This window comes from Nelumbo nucifera, chromosome 8, assembly GCF_055504915.1.
Source record: "Nelumbo nucifera cultivar China Antique chromosome 8, China Antique-T2T, whole genome shotgun sequence".
NCBI lineage: Eukaryota > Viridiplantae > Streptophyta > Magnoliopsida > Proteales > Nelumbonaceae > Nelumbo > Nelumbo nucifera.
In genome coordinates, this window is record NC_142656.1 from 28,748,502 (window position 1) to 28,759,563 (window position 11,062).

At 33.0% G+C, this 11,062-nt stretch overlaps 1 non-coding gene across 1 annotated transcript; it reads right to left on the bottom strand.

Annotated features, from left to right (window-relative positions):
• Positions 1-90: 90 nt before the first annotated feature.
• On the bottom strand, positions 91-162 carry TRNAG-UCC (transfer RNA glycine (anticodon UCC)). Its single transcript has one exon. It is a non-coding gene; the product is annotated as a tRNA-Gly (tRNA).
• Between the last annotated feature and the right edge of the window lie 10,900 nt (positions 163-11,062).

Genomic DNA, 11,062 nt, shown 5'->3' on the forward strand with positions numbered 1-11,062 from the left:
ATATAATCTTCGGGGTTGTTAGTTGTTATCAAGCAAAAGTTAAAAAAAGAAAAGATCAGATGGTTCTGACCTGAGACAAAAGAGAAGTAATGCGTTTGCCGGGAGTCGAACCCGGGTCTATTGCTTGGAAGGCAATTATCCTAACCGTTGGACTACAAACGCTTTGCTGACGAAAGCTTAATTCATATATATGAGATCATTTCATTCTGGTTCATTAGAAGTTGTATGAATTTACCCATGTAGCATTTTCATCCCCCATCTCTTCATAATTAACAGATTTGTAATCTATTCATCCATTCGCTTTAGTACCTTTTTTTTTTTTTTTTTTTTTTTATAAAAATCAAAAGGGGCAATACAAGACAGTGCTAGCACGTCCCCACAAATCAGAAAAGACAAATAAAAGCTAAATTCCATGGAAGATACACCTTTATTAACTAGAGAATAACCCTAGTATTAAGTACGGGGAAGGTACACCTTTTGTAAATCATTTTATTAATTTAAAATCCACTATTTATTTGATATATCTAATTTGAGTTTCTTATTTGATGTAAAAAAACGTAAATCTGGTTTATTTTGTGGAGTACAATGAATAGGCCTTCGTTAACAAAAGTTCAGGCATGAGCCATATGACATTCATAAGTCCAATCCAACCAATATTTTTTGGTTATATATTGTTATATTAATTTTCATTTATTTTTGTTAAAGATTATTATTTTTTATTGTTATCTAATAAATTTGTGTTAATTTTTAGGAAAAATCTATGATGCAGAAAATATATGGTATGGGAAGATTTTTGACCAATCAAAATCCACCCATGAATTTTGATAAAAATAACACTTGATTGGCTACCACGTTTATGATTCCAGTTGACTGGTTAGATGTTTTTCATATATCATATCTTTTTCATATCATAGTCGAACCCTAATTTTTATTATCTAAGTGGAATTTAAATATATTTTAATTTTTATCAATTATTATTATATAAATGTGTTTTAACTTTTATTAATTCTTTATACTTTAAAATGAATTTAAAATTACTATAGGATTATACTGAACTTTTACTAATTAAGCAAAAATAAATTTAAAAAATCTAATGAATTGTATTAGTAGGGTATGAGTATATTTGATCTAATTACGGGGAAATTTACCCTAATTAATCGCTTAATCTTCTTTTCCTTTTATCATTGTTTTTATATTTTAATCCATTTTTTCATTATTTTGTCATCTTTTAATATTTAACCATTTTTACATATATTGCATTTTCTTTTTCAATTAGTCATTTTTATTAATTGTTCAATAACTTTCTTATTGAATTAGTCATTTTAATTACCTAATCAATTTCTTATTTAATTTAATTAGATTATTCGATATTTTTCTTGTTAATGTAATTTTTAGTTAGTAATTACTTAATCAATTTTATTATTTAATTATCCATTCTATAGTGAATAATCAACTTTAATTTTTTAATCATATTATAGTGCATTTCTTAATCTATTAATTATTTAAGAATGCTTTGAATTATTTAATCATTTTTATTTATAATTGAATAATTTTTTTCTCTTATCAGTTTATTAGTTATGTAAATGAATTCAATAGTGAAGGAAAGTAGGTTAATTAAATCAATGTAATTAAATTGAATAACTCGTGTTATGTATAGGTAAGACAATGGGTGAATTTGTTTGTGTGAACCCATACACTGTACAGTCAAAATGGGTCACAACTAAACCCGTTTTTGTCTTCTTCACTGAAGTGTTTTTAAACGGGTTTCTCGCTAGTCGTATAACGAAAAACAAAGGTCATAAATAATGATGGGGTTGTAGATGTTGAAAAGCAGTGATTAATTGGACTCATTTCTGCCAAGTTAATGACGATATAAAAAAACTGTTCCATTAATTAAGAATGGTAAATTAATTTTGATGCTACGTATCTCTGTTCAACGAACTTAATTCCATGAGCAATGCCAATGGAGGGCTTGATCAAGTCTTAATTTTAATTCTATGATATTGGGTTCAGACTAATTCCAGATATTCTTCTTGGATTTAATTCTGTTAAAATGGGTTATTTCAAACTTGGAGTACTCACTCAAAATCTTTCAAATTGATTTTTCAAAAAAAAAAAAAAAAGATTGTGTTTGCACGTTAAATGGAAGACTTCTTTTACGTTATATTTGGTTTAAAGGAAAATATAGGGAAGGGAAGGTAGGAAAACCTTTACAAACCAAACATAACCTTAGTTATGGCCATGAAACACCCAAATTAGCATCCGATCAAGTTTAATTTTGCCGCAAGAAAACACATTTTAAAACAAAAGAAAAAAAAATGCAAGACAGAGAAAGATATTCATGTAACAATTTCTATTCCAAATCTGTTATTCATGAAGCCAAGCAATCTCTTAGAAACACTCAAACACTTGCATGAAGAAAAAAATCTGATATATAAAGAAAAAATCAAATTATTCAAATTTCAAATGAGAAGATGCTGCAAATAAGAAAATCATGTAAGAGAGAAAGGATGCTCACTTGGTTTCTTAATTTCTATTCCAATTGTTCTATTCGTGAATCCAAGCAATCTCTTAGGCTATGTTTGGTTTAAAGGAAAAGGTAAGGAAAGGAAGGGAAAGGTAAGGAAACCTATATAAGATTTGTAAAAGTTTTCTTACCTTTCCCTTCCGTTCCCTACTTTTTCTTTCAAACCAAACATGATTCATATGAAAATATGTTGCAACTAAAAATGCAGTTAAATAGTTTTACTGCAATTGGCTTCCCCCACTGGTTGGCGTAATATGTCATGATTCCCATGGTAATCATGTGGCTAGTTTGGCAGCCACTATTCTTCTTTGCTCCACATTTGCAAGTGAAGCAGAGGCTCTACTTTTTGGTCTCAAATTGGCTAGTTCCTATCCAGTGCTTGTAGGAGGATTCATCCCCCCTTCCTTGGTCCATTCACACTTATATTATGGACTGTACACTATAGGCAGTTTCTCCTCTCTTTTGATTCAATATTGGTTTGCCATGTTAAGAGGGATTTCAATAGTATTGTGCAAACTTGCTAAATTTGGTCTAGCTGGCCATTTCTTTTGGGCTGGAGACACACCCTCTTGCATTTCTCATTTAGTTCTATCTGAAAAGCCTTCTTTAGAGGCTAATGTAAACCTAGATTTTGTTGTTGAATGAAAGTTGACACTTTTGCCTTTCCTACTCAAAATAGTATGTTTTACGTAATAATTCTTTCTTATCTATTGAATACATATATTTTCTTTTGGTAGTAATTGATGAAAAGCTTTTGCATGAACTAACATCAACCAGTGGGAGACCTTACCAACCTAGGTACAAACGGGATTTGATCCCAAGTCTCTGCTATGACCAGAATGAGACCTTACCAACCATCTGGTTGGCACCTTGTAGGATTTTTTTTTTCCTTGAGAGTGGGAATAACCACTCTTTTGAGATGCTCTTTATTGAGAAAATAAGATGTCACTTGTCTGAGTAAGAACCTTTCATGTTTGATGGGATTGGGTTGTGCTCAGGTTGGTCCAATTCTTTCACTTCAGTATTATTAACGCACAAAGCTTCAATCCTAACCCATCTTTACCTTTTCAGGTTTGTTTTGGGCCAAGTTTGGCCCTATTTCTATTAGAAAATGGAGCCAAACTACATGAATTCAAAACTTAGAGAATTGATAAAAATCCATCTCTATTGTGATGCAGAGACATCCCTGTTCTATTGAGGTTCTATATGCATGTGCACTGTTGAGAAGGGAATTTTGATCCATTTTAATTTATGGAAATTCCTAGGTCTAGTCCATGATGTGTAGTCTATCCATTGTCTAAACTCTAAAGTGGTGTTTGGTATTGTGCAACTCAAAAGTGGTTTATGATGTGTAGTCTTTTCCTGTTTGGTATTGTGAAACTCAAAAGACATAAAAACGAGTGCATGGAAATACTGAAAAATCCAAAAATCGAGAAGTTTCAAATGAAGCTTTTAGTCTTTACGCACTGAAAATGGCCTTCCCAACTATTTTTAATGGCTTGGTAGATCATGATGCGAACTAAATAGTATTCATATTTAAAAACAAGACTCCAAAAGCTCAATGCATCTTCTTGTCTATTGGGTTGTTGAAAGATCTACCTATCAACCACCTTTTTGACCCTTTTACATGGGACTTGATGTATTTTAGACTCTATTATTAATAGGTCAAGTTCTAAGTTAACTTATTCTGACCCAATTAAGACCAAATCCAATTGTTGCAGATAAACATACATATGCACATACAAATAGCATGCAAGTAAAATGCTCATTGAGTGTAGCATCTCTTGCTCTTTCGATTCGTTGGAGATGCAAGCCTTGTAAAGCCCTAGTTTTTAGGTTGATTTCTCCCCTTCTTGGATTTGTTAAGGTAGAGAGTTCATTTTTTTTCTGTTAGTCTTTTTCCTTCATCTAAGGTGTTTTATTGTTTAAAGAGAAAGAAAAAAAGGGAAGGTTTATTCCAAGGCATTTAAGTTGGATATGAATAAAACATATGACAACATTAATTGGGACCTTTTGGAGAAATCTTCATAGATTATGGATTTTGCAACCCTTTGGATGAAGGTTATGATAGCTTGTTTAACCTCAATTTCATATTCTTTGCTCTCGAATGGAACAATGTGTGGTTACATTCAACCAAATAATGGCTTGAGCTTATGAGACCCCCTATCCTTATATCCTTTTATGTGTGTTGTTATGGCAATGCTTGACATATTAATTGCAAATGGCCATTAAGGAAATTGGTTTAGTAAGTTTAAATATAAGCTATAGAGGCTTGACGTTTACACATTTGTTATATGCTAATGATTATGTTCTTTTTGCAAAGGTGGATTTGATCCAATGTCACAATATAATTAGGTATTGCAAAAGTGAGAGCCAAAGCCTTAAGAATGTGGAGACCCAAGATTAAAGTATTTAGGGGTTCCAACATCTATAGGAAGGAACTTGATTGAGTTATTTTCGGCTGTGCTTTCATTTGTTCAAAGCAAAGTTGCTAGCTGGCCTCTCTTTTGTCATCAATAGGAAGAGAGGCTTATTAAAGCCATAAATTGTGCTTCTCCCATATATTAAATTATGCATTTAAATTACCAGACTCTCTTTGTAGTAAAATAAATAGTGTGTTAGTTACCTTTTTCTAGGCCCAAAAAAATAAAAAAAAATTCATTTGGAGGTTTAGAAAGATTTATGCTTCTTAAAGTCTCATGGAGGTTTGTGGTTTAGGTATATGCAACATTGCAATATAACTTTACTTACAAAAGCTGTTGGAATCTTATAAAAAGACAAGATGCATTATAGACCAAAATTCTTAAGAATATCTTTTTTCCTATAGTTTCTATTTAGAATGCCTAGTTACACTACTGAAAAATTTATCTATAGAGGTGGCCATAACTGCCTCTAAAAGCTTAAAAAATGCCTCTAAAGGAAATAGGAGACAGCCAGACAAGTGCCTCTAAAAGCCCTGTTGCTAAATGTTTTAGAAGCGCTTGGTTGCACATTAGAGGTAGATTATAAAATCACCTCTAAATTGGACTTTTAGAGGCACATACGACTGCCTCTATTGCACCGACGCTAAAAGTCTTGTATAGAGGCAGTTAAAAGTGCCTCTAAAAGTTCAATTTAGAGGTGCATTTGAGCCTCTAAATGATTTTGTGGCACTTTTACGTGCCTCTAAAAGAAATATAAGAAAAGGAAAAGTCTCAATTAAAATGTTTTAATAACATTTTTGACTGCCTCTAAAGATATATGCTTTAATATTTAGAGGCACTTTTGGCCACCTCTAAAAATGTTCCAATTTTTTTTTAAATGCAATATATTGTAAACATTGCTACATAAAAATTCCAATTGATACACCTATATGAAAATATATTCAATCAAAACATAAAGCCTATATGAATATATACATAAAATCCAAAAAGATACACCTTATCCATAAAATTCCAATAGATTTCAATTAATGATAATCTTTCATAACAAAGAAAATCAAGGATTAATAGGGAATGCAAATTAAGATGGTTCAGTCACAACTCCTTATGAAGCAACTCCTTACAAGCAATGTTTCAGGGAAACCAAGGATTGTTCATCTTTGGCTTCTATACCATGAAAAACCAACTTCTTATGAAGCTACTCTAATGCAAGGATTCCTGATGTGTCGATGTTCATCAAGTCTGTCACCAGAAGCCCAACAAAGAACAAACCAGTCAGTGAGAAAAGCTAGCTTTCCAGTTGTTCCCCCAAAGCAGCTATTAGATGTCTTTCTTGGTTCCATTAATGCACTAAGTGCTGAATCAAGAGCAACAACTGCTTGCTGCCACCTATTAAGCCTGATGTGTGCACCTTCTAGCAGTGTGTTGATCCTTTAACAATCAAAATTTAATAAACTGGTCATAAAAAATGAGACATTTCTTATTAGTAATAGAAGGTGTAATTAAGAGTAGACTCCCAACAGCAAGAAGTTTCATATAAAATTAAGACTAGGGTCATGCATGTATTATTGCACATGGTACACCACTTAAAATATAAATTAACAATATAGAGAATATAATAAATGATGACAATAATAATAACTACAGTAATTGTTAAATACGTAATTTAAATCAGTAGAGTTTCATATACTTCTACAACTAACCTTTCCCTACTACATTGATTAATCATTCATCATAATAACCATGGTTTGATTATTGACTCCACATAGATATTAAGGCTTTCTAGATCTGCAATTCCTCATAACCATTGTTGGAGCATCCTAATAACAATCGTCAGAGCATCAATTCATTCCTTAGCCAGGGGTTTTTGGAGTGGAACTAGAGCAAACCCCAATCCTTTACAAAGTCCCAGTACAATTGGTATACAGTTGTAGAACTTGACACCACTACAACTAGACAGAGATATCTAATGATCTCTTCTTTCTCATATGCCACTCTGGCACCCGCTGCCAGCATGGCTGGCACATATTTGCCTAGATTGATAAGGTGGCTTATCTGTCCATCAAAATATCTCCTATCACACTGCATTCCCAAGGAGAAGCAAATTAAATTTATGTCCCAATTAGAATTGATTTAACCAATGGAATTCAAACATTAGAAGCAGCAACAATTAGAAGATTGGAAATAATAACTTAATTAAGGCAAAGCTGTTAGCAATAAATGAACCTGCATGGCTCTCCAGTAATAAGGCAGGGAGGAAACAACATAAGCCATATCTTTGTAATGTTTGGTCCTCATGCAAAATCCATAGTCCTTAGTTTTATAGCTTTCAGTTATGTAGTAACATGCAACATACTCTAGGTTCCTAAGTAGTGGCACCTGTTTCAATAATGGATGCTAAATTGTTTTAATAATTGACTTTGCTTGGCTGGTTATGGTTTGGGTAACAACTAAAGATCATTAAGCCTCTTTACAAAAAATTAAATTAAAAAAAAAGAATCACTAGACATATATACTTGACTACAAAGTTGATCAGCCATGAAGAAGTCCAACATGACAATGTCACATGAAGTGTAACAAAAATTTAGAAAAAAAATTAGTTTAACCGGAAAATGAAATTTCAATTCAATTTATCTATTCATTTTCTTCTATGACCCTAATCTTCTTGAAGATGATCATACCTTGTAAAGAGGTGATGGAATGATATTCCTTATCATCCGGAGGAAACGAAAGCGACTTGATCGATAGAAGATGTTGAAAGGGCAGACTATCAATATAAAAAAAAATCTGTAAAAATAAAAAAAGTATTAGAATTTTAATCTTCTTTAAGTTTATGTAAACATGTGCCCATTGTGGACCATAAATAAACCAGCAGAAAAGGAATTGTCTTTCTCTTTTGTGTCATGTAAGAAGAAGAAGAAGAAGAAGAAGAATTACCAATAACAAAATGATAGGTATTGCTTAAACTAGGGTCGATGAATTATGAATACCCTTTTGCAATAAGGAACAAATGAACAAACATAATCCCCACTACTGCAGTCATTGATGTGGTGCAGATCAAGAACACATCTCTGTATATTAGCTCTTTTGTGGGGGCCAATTCAAATATGAAGCTGTAGTTTATATGGGTCTTTCTCCACATGAAAATATTACAACCATACAAAAAGAAGTGTAGAAATAGTAGACAGAACAAGTTGCAAACAGGGAGTCCAAAAGTGTAACAGAGTACACATTAGCACCTAAGCACAGGATAAACAGTTTCCATGTATATTATATCAGATTCCTGGGTGTACATCTTGGTGATATGAACCATTATGAAATATCCAACAAAGAGGGCTATAAAACATCCAATAAAGAGGCTTGAATGGGAAATGTAAAAAATGAGAGTTAAAACTATTGCCTTGGAAATCTTTGAACTTGTTTCACTTTTCTTTTCTTCTTTTTTTAATTTTTGTTGTTTATCAATTATTTATTTTTGTTTTCTAGACTAATTCATTTTTCATTCACAAGAGACGCACCATCAGGTAGGGGTGAGTAAATGGGTAAGTTCTATGGGTAAACCCTGGAACCAAACATATGAATATCAGAGTATCAAACATATGAATATTCCCTAGCTGAACCCATGTACAACTGGGTACCACAGTTTGCGATGGTACAGCTGTGCCTAGGCAGTTAAGATGAACATCAGAGTATCAAACATATGAATATTCCGTAGCTGTTCAGAAGACAACTGGAATCAAGAGTGTAAAGAGTTACAATAAACACGGAAACCATAGATTTACCTTCTACTGGACTTGAAGCAGGATTTGTTACTTGCCCATTCTGTGCTCCCTCTTCCGAGAGAGGAGATCCAGAATGATTACTGTCTACCAACTTTGATGAGCTTCCAATATACTTATCTTGCTGTTCAAGAACATCTAGATAAGGAATTGCTGGTAAGAAATACAATTCTTCCATTGAGATATCAGAATCACTGAAAGCAGAATCCTTCTCCACAGTCATAATATCAACCTCCTCATCTTCATTAATATCTGATTCCTTCACCTGTGGACAAGAGCTTTAAAATTAAGAAAATCTAAAAGTCAAAGATCAAACAAAAATATATGGTCTAATAAGCTAGCTTTATTTTTCTTACCTTCTCAGTTTCAGGCATCAAATCAAATCCATATTCTCTTTCTACATACTCTTCATTTTCCTCAAGTTCTTTGAAATCTAGAGCAAACACACTCCAGTTCTCATTATAATCTTTAGCCCATATATAAACCACTCCACTAAAGGAAACTGAAACTACAATAGGATGCACTAGGTGCCATCCAAGATCCGTCAATACTTCTTTGGGACCACCAAGGATCTTTACTAGATGCCCTGCCCTGTCTCATATGTAGATTTTGTGTTCTCCTTTGCTAGCAGAAGCACCAACCACCCACTCACCATCACCACTGAAACAAGGTGCTTTCCAATGGATCCTAGTGACAGAATTCTGAAACTCACGGAAAAATACCAAGCACTTAGACTCAAATGCCTTCAACTTATCAACACCCTGCAGCTCATCCATGGTACTGTTAGCTCACTGAGAGCCCTTGCCCCATCTTCTACAACTAACCTTTCCCTACTGCATTGATTAATCATTCATCCTCATAACCATGGTCTGATTATTGGCTCCACATAGATATTAAGGCTTTCTAAATATGCAATTCCTCATACAAATATGATTTTCAATCAAATTGGATTCCTTATTTACATTTATTTTTACCAAGAGAAAATCTCACTCCCGATATCCATAGAAAATCTCATAGATCCAAACATTACCATGATGCTGAGATGAGCGGCAAAGATCTGGCAAGGCAGATCTAGAACTGAGAGGAGCAGCAAATATCTCCCATGTTCAATAGCAAAAGCAGCTTCACTGTAAAGATCTGGCAAGGCAGCAAAATACCTAATCTTTTGAGAACAAAGACAAAAATTGAACTCTTTGTCTTCAATGCAATTGCTCTGCCTTCAAATCTTCAAATTGAACTCCTCTATGCCTTTCAATCTGTGACCTAACAAAGAACTCCATTTTTTTCTTCATAGATGACACCTCAAAATCAAATGTAAACAATCCATTAACTGATCACCTCCATACGATGGATTGCTTTAATGGTCAGAACTTAAAAACAAATTCAGTATTCTTTTTAGCAAATTAAAGAAGATGCTAAACAAACTCAACTTTAGGCAAAAGCAAGGTTTCAACATTACCCAAAAACTGAATATTAAGGCACTATATTTTCTACGAAAATAATCTACGAAAGCAACAAAAAGCAATGGGGAAGTCCAAAGAAAATTCGATGAAGAAAATGATAATTAAGGTGGAAAACTAGGAAATGTGTGGTCTTTAATGCAATCATAGCTAGAGGAAATAGTGTTGCATCCAGAAGTTTTCATGAAATATAAAACCTTTTTAGTATATAGGGTAATGATAATATGAAAATCAAATTCAGGTCAATCTAAAATGTCAAACCAAAATTTGACCCAAACTGGTCCAGAATTAGGTCAGATTAACCAATGAAAACTTGGCATGGCCAAGAATGGATTGGATAAAGAATCACTAACACAAATCTTAATCCACATGTGCAATCTAGATGGAACTAACCAGCCTGTAAAAATGTTATACATAAAAAAAATTGTAAAAAAATGCAGATAAGAATAACAACTGAAAGATTCCTATTTACAACCAATAGGATTAAAATTTAGAATAGGGATACAAAAGTTAGAGCTTTATTTGAAACAATTAAATTAATTGTAAAACTAAACCCAATAAACATAATTAGTAAATCATATCAAAGTTATAAAAAGATCAAGAATGCCAGTAAAGGATAAAAAGTAACAATTTTCAAACGCTCCAAATCATCTCTCAACTTCATATCAAATGCATTTGACACTACCTTAGAATACCTCCCATCTTATCCTTCTTTCTATTCAAAAACCAGTATGGGATTTTGCAACATGTTCATGAGGTTCTCCAACTCTGTTGCGAACAGTTCACCAGCCCTCTTATTCATGTCCGCATCGGCCTTCTTGTAGACAATATTAGCGAATTACCTCCCAATTCCTTTGGTTGAGGTAAGGGAAAACA